Below are 15,164 nucleotides of genomic sequence, written 5' to 3'. Positions count from 1 at the left end.
TTAGAATCCGTAAGCCTTCTGAACACTGCGAAGAAAGTTTTTCAAGTACAGTATCACCTCCGTCTACTAGAAGATCCAGGCTGTGCAGTCGTTACCAGCAATTTTTCCTCGTATAATGCTCGTAAGAGCCTTTCGTATTCCTGATTAGTTAGAAATGAGATATCGCAAGCCAAGCGTATACGCTTTGTAGATTCGCTTGCTCTAAGGTCGCTGGCGTGTAGGCGCGTGTATAATAATTCTGGTACTTTTTCTCTCTAGTTCATGCTGCCCAAAATATATTTCTCTTATCATATCTGAGGGCCTACATTTTTTTTCCTTTTTAAAAACAGCCCCCTATTATTTGCCATTAATCTACCACCATTTTCCAGCCTTTCCCAATCACTTCCTTGTTGTATGCACGGGCGTCGTTCTTTTTACCTCGGTAATGATTTTTGCAGATCTGCTATTTTGAATTGATCCACCGTTCTTCAAACTCTCAGGTTCTTACGTTGCGCAATTATTTCCTGTGTTTTCAGAGCTACTTTTTGATAATGTTCCTCCTACACGTTGTTTCACCTACACCTGCTGGTGATTCTGTGAATGCCGTTCTTGGGTAAGCATTTGAATGTCTACACTAACTTGTTCTGCTTGTTAAGAGGATCGAATTTGTTTCGAAGGGATTATTTTAAATTTCATCGTCCTAGCTTACACCGAATCGATGACGTGCTTTTTTTTACCAATTTCGTTCTTTCTCTTTGGAGATTCCGCGTTACTTTCCACCTAATCGTTAGTAGATCGCTGTTCCGAATCATGCCTAGCAACTGTAGGTACTCTGCTATACATGGTTTGTCATTTAAAATTGAAGTCATTTTTATTATAATGTTATCGTCCTAACTTTTCAATATCTACTTCCTATTCCTGTGTTTGCAAAAGAATGGATTTGTTCCAATCGGGTTATTTCTCTTGGGTAATCCCACCTGTGTATCTCCTTGAATGTTCTTTCTGTTGATACTTCTAGCATTTTCTTATTCCCTAGCCAAGCGTTAAAGTATGTACCTTGAGAATATCTTGCGTAATATTTTACCTTTGGGTTCATGGAGTTCACAGTTTCTCTACTGCGATTAATTTAGTTAAACTCTTGAGTGTATAAAGGGCTCTTACTTAGCGGGATATATTTTATGTAAAATTTCACGTCTTAATAGCTTTTTGTCGAAGGTTTCCAACCATGAGAAGCCGTTATATAAAGAAATTTACATTAGTTGTCTTGGTTTTCTCTCAAAAGAACAACCGTGGCCCTCACCCTGTCATTATCCTTTTTGTCTTTTATTCTGCACTCCGGACATGTTTTTCTCGAATGTTTCCAATGATGAGGAGCTGTTATATAGAAATTTGCATTAGTGGTTTGGTAATCTTCCGCAACACAAAAAGCGGACCCTCACCTTGCCATCATCCATTTCGTTGAAGTTTAATCTGAAAACTGCAGTCTTGTAATGGCTACTGAATTTAAATATACATATTAGTAATCATAGCATTCTTCGACGGCCCCTAATATAAAAATAGCAGGTTGTAGTGACGGAGAACGTATTTAATAAATATTCAGGCAGAGACACTGAACATAAACATTCAAGAAAGTTAATGCTCTGCAAGCTGGATATTCTGAAAAACTAAACAAGAAAAAGAAGCGAGAGTAATTGCAATTCTTCTTTTGTCTGACAGCTTCTGGCAAAAATATTTAAAAATGCAGATTTAAAATTCGAAATAAAAAAAAAATGTGTAAGGGACAGCAAACGAATACTGCAACCTATAGGGTACCACAACGTCTGTAGATTTCGCACCACGGACATCATGAACTAGCCGAAACTGCAGCCAGTCAGCCATCACATCAGCAGTTAAAACTACCATGCGTCAGACCTCAATTACTGGAGCCTGCAGCTGTTGTTGCCGTCCTGAATGTCGTGGTTCTGTTCCGGAGTTACCACTTTATTTCCCGCAGATCCCCGCTTCAGGTCAGTGGATATTGGAAGACGATAGTCTTTGTGGTGACCCGCCGCGGTGGCTCAGTGTCTAAGGCATTGCGTTGCTGAGCACGAGGTCGTGGGTTCGATTCCCGGCGGAGGCGGTCACTTTTCTGATGGATGCGAAAAGCAAAAATGCCCGTGTGTACTAGATTTCGGCGCACGTTAAAGATCCCCAGGTGGTCAAAATTAATCCGAAGCCCTCCACTACGGCGCGTCTCATCGCCTGCGTTGCGTCGGTGCGTTAAACCCTACAATCAATCAATCAATCAATCAATCAATCAATCAATCAATCAATCAATCAATCAATCAATCAATCAATCAATCAATCAATCAATCAATCAATCAATCAATCAATCAATCAATCAATCAATCAATCGATCAATCAATCAATCAATTAATCAAATATTCAATCAATTAATCAATCAGTCTTTCTGGGGCTACTTAAACGCAGAGATTATGGTCTGTATGTCTGTCTCCTCTGTCTTACTGACTGTCTGTGACTCGATTAGGCCACCCGGCCAAAGTGAAACCAAAACTTCGCAATAGTCTTATATACCCACAGCCAAATCTAAACGTCTATTTACGCTGATAATGTTCACAGTTGTCAACATTGTTGAACAAGAGCAAAATAATGCGTAAACATATGGTAGGAAATCCCTACATGAGTGATGTTTGCTGTGTTTCGGCAAGCAGCTGGGAAGGAAAAGAAGCCTTTATTGAACACCGCGCAAGCATTTATACATGCGAGCTGATGAGCGCCGTCTGTAGCCGTGACATGCGCAGTAGTGTTGCAGGCGCGTATGCATGCGCTCTGCTACATCTTTCTTTTCTTCGAAGAGAAAAAAAAACAACCACAAAAAATGTCTTTTTTCACATTTAACACTGCAAATGTCCAGTTATTCTGGTAATGGGTAGCGCCGCGGCTGTTGGCCGACGCGTTCGCTTCTTCGTAGACTCGTGCTCATGTCTTCTGGGATGTGCGTCCCAGGCTCCGATATCGCTTGCGAGTCATGCGTATCAGTTTCCGTGGTCCTCAGGTGTTCCCTCGTGCGACGTAGCTGCTGTCCGCTTTCTGTATATACCACGTAAGACTGAGCTGTACCCGCAGGGCCGACGACCACGGCCGGGGCCCATGTTTTGCTAGTAGACATACACTCTGGATCCACTCTTAAGCTCTGGCAAGCATCTGGTACCTCGGTTGTGTAGACGCACTGCTTGTGGCTTATTTCCTAGAGTCGTTATCGAACCTCCTCTGGGGGAACAGTCCTTGGCTCCATGTGATTGTTGGTCACGGGGAGTTGTGTCGTGGTGTGGCGTCCCATCAACCTCTCTGCGGGAGACTTGAGGCGGTCGTCTCTTGGGGTGTTTCGCCACTCCAACAGAACGCTGAAAAATGCGAGCGTAGAAAATGGGTATTTCTTTATCAACTTTTTTGCTTCCTGGACAGCTCGTTCTTCCATGCCGTTACCGCGCCGGTAGTAGGGGCTAGAGGTCACATGGCTGATCCGGAAAGGCGCCATGAACGTTCGGAAGCTTTCACTGTTGAAAGGGGGGCCGTTATCTCTGCAAAGCCTGGCTGGAATTCCATGCGTCCTGAACACTCGTGCGCAGGCATTTATCACTGCATAAGCTGTAGTACGGGGCAGTTTCTGAATCTAAAAAAGAGTAAAAATGTACTAGAATAAGATAGTCATGGCCTTCGTGGTGGAATAGGTCAGCCCCGACAACTTTACACGGCAGACTCGATATCTCGTGACAGAGCATGGGCAGCCGTGCATTTCGGTTTTTATACTTTTCGCAAGTGCTGCACGACTTCGCGAGAGCAGCAATGTCGGAGTTTATGTTTGGCCAGTACATCACATGTCTGGCCCTGGCCTTCATTTTTTCTTCGCAGCGTGAGCGGCATGGAGTAGGAGAAGGACCTCCCGCTGCTTGAATGGAGGTATGACAAGCTTGTTGCTCGTAAGCAACAGACCATCTTCGATGTGTAGCTCGTTGCGGTAGTTCCAGTACGGCCGAAGGGCGTCGGTGGGTGGTCTTTGCGCTCAGGCCACTCTGTGCTCACGTAACGACAGATGTCGGTGAAGGTAGCGTCGTTGATAGTCGCTTCCTTGATACTTTGTCGCTGCCGGTCTGAAACAGGCAATGAGGAAACAACACTGACGTGGAATTGCTCCGCTTCTTCAGTCAGTTATTCCTTACAAGGGAATCGCGATAAGGCTTGCGCTAACAAAAGCTCCTTGCCTGGTTTATAAGTCACTTTGATTGGAAACTTCTGAAGCACCAGCCGCATACGTTGCAGTCGGAGAGGGCATTCGCAAAGCGGTTTCTGTGATATTGCTTCCAGCGGCCCGTGGTCCAATTCCACCGTTAGTTCCGGTTGGCCAAGAATGTAGTCCCGGAATTTGACGCAGCCATGAACTATGGCTGAGGTTTCTTTCTAGATTTGCGCGTACCGTTCTTGCGCTTCGGTCAAGGAACGTGACGAGTAGGCGATTGGGTGTTCTCCTTGCAAAATAACGCCCCCTGCATCATACTGGCTGGCATCTACCGAGAGCTTCACAGGTTTTGTTTGATCAAAGAAAGCCAGGACAAGCGCTTTGCCAAGACTAGCGCGCAATGCTTGGAAGTTCTCTTCCTGTGTGTCTGTTCACAAACACGCGATGTCCTTCTTTAATAGCTCGCGCAGCGGGGCGGTGGTCACGGACATATTTGGGATGAACCTTCAAACAAAGTTGATCCTGCCGAAAAATACTTGGAGCTCCTTACGGCTCTTGGGTGGCGGTACTGTCATGATGTCGTCCACCCTTTCGGGATCCAGGTGAAGGCCTTGCGGGAAAAGTACGTAGCCCATGTAGCGCACCTGGGACTGGACTGCAAAAAACGGCACTTTTTCTTTTTCAGCTATCAGGGTTCGGAGCGAACGCACACACACACACACACAAATCCTGATCGACCATCCACCTTTATTCCATACCACTCCGTCGCCCAGCGTGTTCCACACACTCCCACCCTTGCATCCGGCTCTCTCCTTCCCCGTGCACCTAGCGCCATCTCTCCGCGCTCCGACGCACTACTTGCTCCTTACACAGCTTCAGGTTGCGTTCCTGGCATCGTGTAAGCAAGGCAGCGAGATTTTTGTCATGTTCTTCACGGGAGCTTCCCCAGACTAATAAATCGTCCATGACGACAGCTACGCCGGTCAAACCATCGACTACGTGCATAGCGCGATGAAAAACTTGTGGTGCCGATGCAATGCCGAATGGCACGCGCAAAAACTTGTATCGTCCATAGGGAGTGCTTATGGTGCATAAAGAAGAGCTTTCTTCGTCAAGACAAACCTGTCAGAATCCTGATGGCGCATCGAGCGCGGGAATGTACTTGGCACCATGCAAACGTGGAAGTATGTCCTCTAAAGAAGGCATGTGGCAATGCTCTCTGAGAATGGCTTTGTTCAGAGCTGACGGATCTAAACATATACGCACTTTCCCATTCTTGACTACTACAACCATGTAGCTGGACCATAACGAAGGCTCTGTTACCTTTGCAATGACGCAATCGCGTTCCCTCTCGCCGAGCTTTGCTTTCACATGCTCTTGAAGGGCGACCGGGATTCTTCTGGCCGACTTTATGGTTGGTCTCGCTTCGGGCTTCAGTTGCATATGATACGTGACGCCTTTAAGTTGACCCAGGCCCTGAAAGAAGTCTTCAAACCCCTTTGTGCAATCTTGCGAATCTTCGGCATTGAGCGTCGCTGTGCGGGCTATCAGGCCCAGTCGCTGAGCAACATCTCCGCTCAAGGTAACCTGCACATTTGGCCGCACCACGAAAAAACTTGCCTCAGTGCTTTGTGCTTTGTAGGAGAGAGTGAGGTTTATCTTCTTTGCAGCCTGTTCTGTGTGTTCGTAGAACGTGCACAATGTGGCGGAACATTTCTGCGTGCGCGCAGCCGTTTTTGTTCACAGCACAGTTTCTGACATGAAACAGCAGTTCGCCCGGTGTCTATCTGACACTGGACGGCGGTGCCTTGGATAAGTATGGTTGCCGACCACTGTTCATGACTGGAAAGTGCGTTAACTTCAAGCGTTTCGAGAAAATATTCATCCTCATGACTAGCCACTTCTACTTGGTGTACATAGCGCCCTTGTGACCACGTTTTCGCGTCCGCAAAGCGACACATCCTCGCAAAATGGTTTTGGCGACCACACTTTTTGTACTGTCTGCCTATGGCAGGGGAAGGTTGCCGCTTTGTGCTGCTCCAGGCCGCATCTCGAGCAGGGTGGGATACCAGCTTTTATAGCGTGTATCTCTGACGAAACTGGCGATCGTTCTGCTGCGGCTTAAATCTCGGTGATTTGTCCTTTACTCTGCTCTCTGGCACGGCACATTTCAACTGTTTTGGCGAAGGAAGCGTTTTCGGCGATGAGCATTTGCTGCATCTCTTTGTCCCTAATACCCAGTATTATTCTGCTGCGCAAAAGTCGCTCTTCCAGTTCTCCAAATTCACAACTCTTCGCGAGCGTTTTTAGCTCGGTTAGCCAATCAGTAAATGATTCGCCCTAATGTTGATTTCCAGAGCCAAAACGAAACTCGTTGAAAGTTAGGTTTGTTGCCGGCTTGAAATGAGCTTCGAACTTCTGCATCAAAACTTCCAAGTCTTTTTTCTAATCGTCACTTGAAGGTATAAAAAGAAGGTATAAAAATACCGTCGCGCCTCCTCATCAATTGCCATGAAAAACGTTGCCGCTTGCAGATCTGCATCTTGTTGTTTTAGTTTGGTTGCAGTGGCGAAAAGCTCGAACTCAGTTTTCCAGACATTCAAGTTGTGAAGCACGTCGCCCGTCGTGTCAAGGGGCTTCGGTGGCGGAAGGAGTATTGTAGTCATCGCTTGTGCACCACGAAAGCTTCAAGGATTACGCCTCCATTCTATAACTTGGTAAACGTAGCAGACGGCAGAACTGAAACGCCGCCCCCACTTCTGACACCATGTGTTTCGGCAAGCCGGTGGGAAGGAAAAGAAGCCTTTATTAAACACCGCGCAATCATTTATACATGCGAGCTGATAATCGCCGTCTGTAGCCGTGACATGCGCAGTAGTGTTGAGGGCGCGTATGCTTACGCTCTGTTACATTTGCAGCGTTCCTTGATTAAGAAATTCACGGATGCTTTATTTTAGCGGTAGCACATCATAGACTACAACAACTGCAGAAAACCCTCACCTGCTGTTGCCGGCGCTACCTGGCGGCTTTTACAAAATCAAACGGCAACAGCAACGAAACGATCCTCTGGATAGGTTCCACGTTCTGCATGGAACGCTCGTGGATTTGGGCAACGGGGTTCTATAATCTTTGTAGTCAGGTTCTTTGATTCACGATCGGCTCCCCGTACCGTATCGCTAGCACCACGGAACCCCACATGCAGCAGTGGAACCCGGTAAATTTAAATTTACTTCACAAACCTTTAGCCCATAATCTTGGGATGGACAAGATGGAGGAGGAACAGCATGAGTGATGAGTGGAAGAGAGAAGGGAGGCATTTACTTGGCAGGGGCAGCAGTAGACTGTCGTCTTTCATCGGGATTTGTAACGAAAGGAGCAGATAAGCGGCCAATTTTTATTCTGAACTTTCTGCCACCCTTAAAGCATTGCGTCTCTCACGGTGCCTTCTCTGCACCTTGAAATCTTCGGACACCTTCGGAACCACAGTGAGGAAAACGAATTCTTCTGAGTTGATGTAGGAACAACTCACATCAAAGAAAAAAGTCAGCATTAGCGAGCAAGTACGTCCAGGGAGCCAAAGGACAAATACAACTGCTGCACTATCAGCAGCGTTTCTCTTTACCATTTATGTGCACACTTGACTTTGGGTTACTCCTCCAAACGCACCAGTATTGTTTAAAACGACAATATAAAACATCAGTCTGCAGTTAGAAATGCTAAATATATCAGCTTGAAAATGAACTGGGAAACCTAGCTCTCTGGTGAAAGCTTTAACATGATCCATGCTTTCATTCGTTGAAAGAACTAAAATTTTATGAAGTTAAAGACCGATCTTGCAACAGCCAATGCTTTGGGTCGTTTACGTGGGGGATGGCAATAACCGTTTTTTTTTTCTGAGAGACGGGATTCGGGATGTGTTTTGGGAAATTGTCAAAGACAAAAAATGAAAATGATCTTAAGTATAGGAAAGGTTCTTTTCGTCGCCATTATTCATTCGCCTCTTCCCGCAGAAATGTTTAGGTATTCTCAATTTTTGTCTCCGCAAACCCTACTAGCGTATCCCAACACCTGTTGCGACTATCTACTCCAATGCTTCCTACTGAAATTTCTCCCATTTGCTTCGCGTCCACTTTTATAATGAATTATCCCGTAACAATCCTGAAATGACACGTTCCCTTTTCCATTTGTATTTCGGCGGCCTCGTCAAAATGGTCTATGGTTTGATCATTGTAGCTGGCTGCTGACGCAGAAGCTTGGGCTCTTTTGAAACGCTATCGCTTCTTTCACATGATCCCAACGACTTACTCTCTTTCATTATTGGTGAAGAATTCCGCAATATTATTTTTTATTTCCCGGTGAATGAAACATTCTACACGCGCTCCTTATTTTTAATATCTGCAATATCATGGAATATTCCCTATGTTGAGCTGAAAAAGTTCTCTCGGTCTTCTAACTTCGCTTAACTCTCTGAATATAGCTCAATGGAGCACCCACTGGCCAATGCAAATAAACCTTGAAAAAACTGCTTCTGTGAGCGTGACGTGCAAAAGAGTAATTACTTTTTTCCTATGAAATTAACGATGTGGTTTTTAAATCAGTTGAAGAATGGGAATAGGTTGGAGTAATTATTTTCCTATAATTTTAGCTAGACTGTACATGTGGAGCATGTTACATCGAGAGCCTACAACAAGCTTTTCCTTTTGAAGCGTACTTAAAATCGAGGCACGTACAAAACAAAGCTTTTCGCTGCTGCTACTTTCATACGCCCAGTTCTGGAATACGCTACTTCTGCCTGCCTCCTGGGTTCAAAGTTGAACATTGGTTTATTGGAAATCGTGCAACGTAAGGCCTTGCGCGTTATCTTTAACCGGTACACGCGTAGTGGCTGTACAACTGAAATGTTAAAGCGGGCGGGCATTGGTGAACTAAGAAACCCTCCCAAAGTGAACCGTTTGAAGCTGATACATTTACTCTATCAGAATCCCTTAAAGATAAGCCCCGATAACGACATTGGAGCCAATAAAACCCGCCCTACGCGATATAAACATACACGCACAGTTTAAGAATGTGTATGCAATAATGACACGTTAAACTTTTTTTTCTTTACCCGGGGCATCATTGAGTGTAGTTTATTGGATCGCTCCATTACTGAACCAACAACAATAGACAAATTCACTGTTCTTGCTGAAATTGCTGTCCTTTCTTGATAACAAGCTTGCCATGTTGCGCTATTATTGTGCGTGGAAGTGTGTGATTCGGCTACCTTTTGAGCAAGAGCCATTTTTCTTTAGTGTTTATTTTTTGCATTTATCGTATAGTATAATTCGTTTGTGGCTGAAAACTCTATACTTCGTGTCAAGATTCGTTAAACATCGTTAACTATTGCGGAAAAACTGTTTGACATGTGTTCTTTGACTATGCCTGCTCCTGGAAAAGTACCAGTAGGAATTGACATTATAAATAAACAAATAAATAAATAAATAAATAAATAAATAAATAAATAAATAAATAAACAAATAAATAAATAAATTTTATCCCACTTATTGTCACAGCTTAATATCAGAGCTGCGCAAATTTTGGGGATCAACATAGACTCAGCAAGCATTCGACAGGCGTGGCTGGAAATCTTTGGAAAAGGCCTTCGTTCTGGAGTGGACGCAAACATGCTCACGGTGGTGAATCTAAGAGAGCTCCTTAATTAGTACAGCTCAGGCTCCCTCGCCATACACAGTTCACGCGTTGAACGTGCCAGGTTCAAGTTGTAGGGGTGGCCGGTCAAGACAGAGACATTCCGAGAACACTGTGCAGTATAGCTGATTTTACCGCCTCTGTGGCGGTCTACAGCTGCTGGGGACTCAGCACCGGGAGTTGAGCTAATTAGTCACCAGAGGTGGTGACTAATTAGCTCAAAAAGGGTGGCCATATTTTTCCCTGGTAATGTAAAGCTGCTCCGGTACGTAACAGCTTTCTTACTAGGTGTGAACCTCCACTTCAGCCTCTTAGGCATATGTGATGATGGTTATTTGCGGAGCAGGCAGCACGCCATACCTGCATGGGGTGGGCTCGGGGAGGCACAAAAAGAAACTATGGCGCATTCATTGTTTTAGCATTTGTAACCTCGATAGAGCTACATGATGCAAGCAAATTAAGAGGCTTAAAAAGTACCACTGGGGCGAATCACTCCCGCCCATGGTTGCTGGGCTCCTATTGTTAGAATAATGGGGAGCTTGTCGTTTAAATATATATATGAAGAGAAAGATTGTCGCATCCTACTAAATAAAGAGAGTCGCATCGTGGTTCTTTTAATGCGCGATGGAGATTCCAAACACGGTCGAAACATGTACAAAATGTAACAATACATTCGTGTTATTCCGCGTCAAACGTCTCACAAGGTTCGCTGAAACACGTCTATTTACACTGAAAAATACTGTGGATCCCTTCACATTTGTTCTCGTGGAAGAAAATGTTTAAATGGAAAACTTTTCACTCCTAAATCGATTTGAATACCATGGCGGGGATCGCAACCTCGATAGCGAATAATCTCATCATACAATGAACGCGCCGTAAATCAATTTTCGTTTCTAGCCACAGAAAGAAGCTTCCTTGCCACAACGCATTGACGGTTACAAGTGTGCCTTAAGATGCGCTTTTCGGGAAGCAATTCGCGTTTCTGGAGCATATTTAGACACGTTATAGAAGTTGTTACATCTTTTTTCCAGAGGCAATTACGCTACATCGTTTGTATTGTCGACGGTAAGTGTGGGGACAAAATATGGCGGTTGGAAAGCGAGTAGGTTGGAAGCGTTAAACGCATTCCTTTGCATAATTCGGAATATTGCTCATGTTCAGGGGCTTATGCCAGTGTGTGACGCTCAATGTGAAAAACAGACTAAGGCTTAGCTTATATGGTGGACACAGGCAATTGATTTTTTAAAGTTTTATCTAAGTACTTTTTGTGCTAGGCGAGAAGTTTGGTTTTGTATCGAACTGTCCCCATGAGCTCAGTCGGTGGGCCGTACGTTTGCTTGAAAGCACAATATATTCATTGGCGGTAGCGAGAGATGGGGCAACGCGCACGTATTTGTTTGTAACGCGAATAGCTGCTTTACAGAAGTGCGGCTGACTTGAGCTGGATTCATTCACAGAAGCTATGTTGAACGCACTCTTAAATTACTTGACCGATACTGGGTTTACCCTGAGAGTTGTATTAGAGCATAGGTCGCCCGGCCGGTTTTGGTGCATTTAGAATGCTGTAGCTTCCATCATGGTCGCAGACGTTGAATATTTGCCCCTTGAAAAGTCTGATTCCCATGGTTATACCTCTTACGTTTTTCAACGTCCATGTAAAGAGACGAATGGAGTAAGTATGTCTTACTGCTAAGCTCTCCGAAGAATGGCACTGACTTATAATGGCTACACGGTGGTCCGCTGTGCTGCAAACACCGTCACAAGCGCTGTTTAAAATTTTATTTTGCAAAGAAGTCCAACTTGGCCAACAAATGTTGGTAGCAGGGATTTTTATTGTTTTTCTTGTTTCTATATTCGCATGAGGCACCGACGATAATTAGTTTTTAGTTCCAGCCGGAAATTAAAAGCATCAAATACCTTTTTTCTGGAGCGAAAACCTGCTCTCTAGCCACTGAATCTCTTCCATGACTGTTGCGGAGCACCATGCCTTATCCACAATAATTAACACGTGGTGGCGTGTTTCAATATTTATCACTTCCGCTTTCTCAACTCAAGTCGTCTACGGCATCGCGGGAGGTGTATGCAGAAGTACGTACAATCACGTTTACCAAGCGAACAACATTGTTCAAACCAAATAAATTATGCAACCTCTGAAATCGCAGGGCCTGCGCACGTCTGGACGTGAACGGGGTGCAGTAAAGAGTTTCAAGTTCTCTGGCCTGCCAAGTCCCGAGGCTCGCCGCCTGAGGTAGTGGTGGTCGCTGAATTAAAATATTAGTAGTGGCTTAGCTCGGCTACGCCAGGATATATGTTTCGTGAGCTAAGGATCCGCTGGTTATTCTTAGGTTTCCTGGTTGTCTAGGATTAGCTGATTATCATGCTTACTCTTGCTGAAACGATTTCAAACCAATACAATCCAGTCCAGTCCGTTCCAGTCAGTGCTGCTCGCGCATGGCTCCTCCCGCAGTACGGCTCTCCATGAGCCACGCGAAACGGCTATCAACCGGCTCCGGCGCTGCGTCATACTTGGGTACTGCGCAACGGAGGCGCACAACTAGGCAAGCGCCTGCGCCAGTGCGTCTGCCGCGGCTACGACGTCACTCCTCTGGAATGCGCAGACCGGCGAATGTGCAGACCCAAGTTTCTACACCCGTACTCTAATTGTATAGGATTTCAATGCAACACAATTCAATTTAATCCAATTCAATCCGTGTCCGAATCGAAATCCTAATCCAAATCCAATCCAATCCAATCCAATCCAATCCAATCCAGTCCAGTCCAATCCAATCCAAGCCAATCCAAACCAACCCAATGCTCCTCGTGCTTCAGCAGAACGGCCCTTCACGGCCCACCCGAAACTGCTCAACTTCGGCCAGTGTAGCTTACGCTACAAAAAATAGATATATGTATTAGGTCGCCAAAAACCAAAAAACTCCAACTTAATGTTACAAGAACAAATACCGTCCGCACAACCATTGAAATGAGCGGAAATCTGTATGTTTTCATCAACCGCCACACTTTGCGATACGCAGCTGAACATGAGAACACTACAATTTTTTTCAAAGGTCAGGTGTTCTGAGCTTCCAAACGACTCGCTTCAGGAATCCAATATAGTTATCCCGGCTTACCGCCTACAATACAAGCTACGCAACGGCATTGTTTGTTATAAGGTGCCACATTAGTAAAAAGTGTCGAATTATGGCCCAAGAACTCTACATTGCTTTCGGCATACCACATATTGACACACAATACGAGCGATGAATGCGTTGTTGCAAAACAGCGCAATTCTATTTCTACCACCCGCAAATTTTCGCCGGCAGTTCATAATATTTTATTTTTCATAATTTTAACAGTGGGGCTTTTGTACAATCCATATTATCGGTGTTACAGAATAAATACCAAAAAATGCAGAGCGGTCGTCAGCCCGTGGCCGTGATGACAGCCAAGCGTCGTCGGCAGGTGCAGTGGGTTTAGCAAAAAAACTCCCAGGAACCCTAGGAGCAACAAAATCCAGCGCCTGTCAGCATAGCGAGTGCCTCTCGGTGACCGTGGAGTACTCGGCTGGTTCAGTGGCTTTAGCAAAAAAAATAACAAAAGCTTCAGCTCTCTCGTCAAGCGCTACACTCTAAAATTGGTCACGCATACTAAGCGTTAAACTAGATGCTTGGTGTCGCAAACTTCTTTGTCAGCACCACGTGACTCAAATACGTGTTGTTCTCTACCTTCTTTGCGTTACGCTTGTCGGGAAAACCGACGTTCGCTTTTTTTTACGGGTGATGCAGGATTGTATGCGTTTTAGCAGGAAAAATTATGCTTAAGAAAACCCCGCGCCGGCGATCGCGCCTCTCTTCATTACGCATATACATACAGGGATGCATGTCCCCTATGGTGCCGTAAGACGGGTTGCTGCATGCGGGTTTGACTCAGGTTTCCTGTTTCTTTCTTTTGTTGAACGCGAAGGCCGCGCTCGGCGGCGAAAGGGGGCGCTCGCTTCAGTCTTTTGGCGGGAAAGTGGAATTAGAGCCGTTGGAGGCATCTTTTTTTTTTAACGCGAAGGCGGCGCTCTGCGGTGAAAGGTGGCACTCCATTCTGTGATTTCTCAGGAAAACGCAGTTAGTGCCGCTAGAGCCATCTGCTGAAGCAGGCGCTTTGTGCGTCGTATCTGGCTGGTATTCAAGTGTGTGCTATGCGGAGTACTCGCTTTCTTGTGGTAAAGAGTGGCGAAGAAGGAACAACGTGAAGAATAACTTGACATCGACTGGCCCGTGTGGTGTGCCACGCGGCAGGTGGGACAACACCCAGTGTGGACTGCCGGGAATTCTTGGGCGGCAGGGCGAACTCCACTTTTCTTTCCGGTTGGCGTTGTTACAGCGGGCAGTCAGCTGTCATTCGCGGTCACTTGGAACATCCTGGTAAACAAATTATTTGCTGACATCATTGCTCATTGGTATCTTAGAACTATTTTCGGAATATTGACGTTTGTACTGTAATGTGCAGGTCTCCCTGTTGTCCTCGGAACGTCGCATTAGTGCCAGGCCTAGTTCTCTTTGAAACTTCTGTTTGACACGGGCCATGCGGTCGGCCGGGAAATAGGACCATAAAGAAGGAGGGAATGCGTTTCAAGTTGTCGTTGCTCTGAGTCATTTCTCTTTTTTACCGTCCTGTTTCCGCCGTGCTCGGCGCCTCCCGCTAGGCAACTTGGGCTCACGGGAGGTAAATTTCGCCGCCCGCGGTTCTCGTGGGGGGCCGTTCTCGGGCGAGGAGGCGTGACACCTCCGGTGAAAGAGCCGCCTGCTATCTTCGTCCCCCGCAGAGTTCCAAGAAAACGACGAGAAATATTGTATACCGCAATTCAGACAGTCGACGTGCACATTACCAAGCGTTGAAAATCGTGTCCCATTCTACAGAGATGAGCGCATTCATGCTGCACATTGCGGCAGCAGTTTGTGTGTTGTATGACACTTTGAACGCACCAGTCTACAGGGTGTTCTAACTATCATGCACCAAGATATTAAAAAAAAGCAACGGCGTGGCTCCGAAGAAAACCTAGTGCATAATGTTTTCAGTACAGTGGAGCAGCGGCGAGTAATTTCTTTGTTATGATATTTAACTAGGTAATTGTAATTATTTCGAAAACTTGAGAAGTACTGTCCCAATCAATAAAGTGTCAAAGAGGCAATTGTAGGTACCACGAGAGACATCTGACTGCGGCATTTTAACCGACGTGCTGGTTGCGTATTAATTTATTTTGACGGTTAAT

This window comes from Haemaphysalis longicornis, unplaced genomic scaffold (genome assembly GCF_048455015.1).
Source record: "Haemaphysalis longicornis isolate Haplotype H1 unplaced genomic scaffold, Haemaphysalis longicornis Haplotype H1 scaffold_8, whole genome shotgun sequence".
Classification (NCBI taxonomy): Eukaryota; Metazoa; Arthropoda; class Arachnida; order Ixodida; family Ixodidae; genus Haemaphysalis; species Haemaphysalis longicornis.
Note: the sequence above shows the minus strand (reverse complement) of the source record.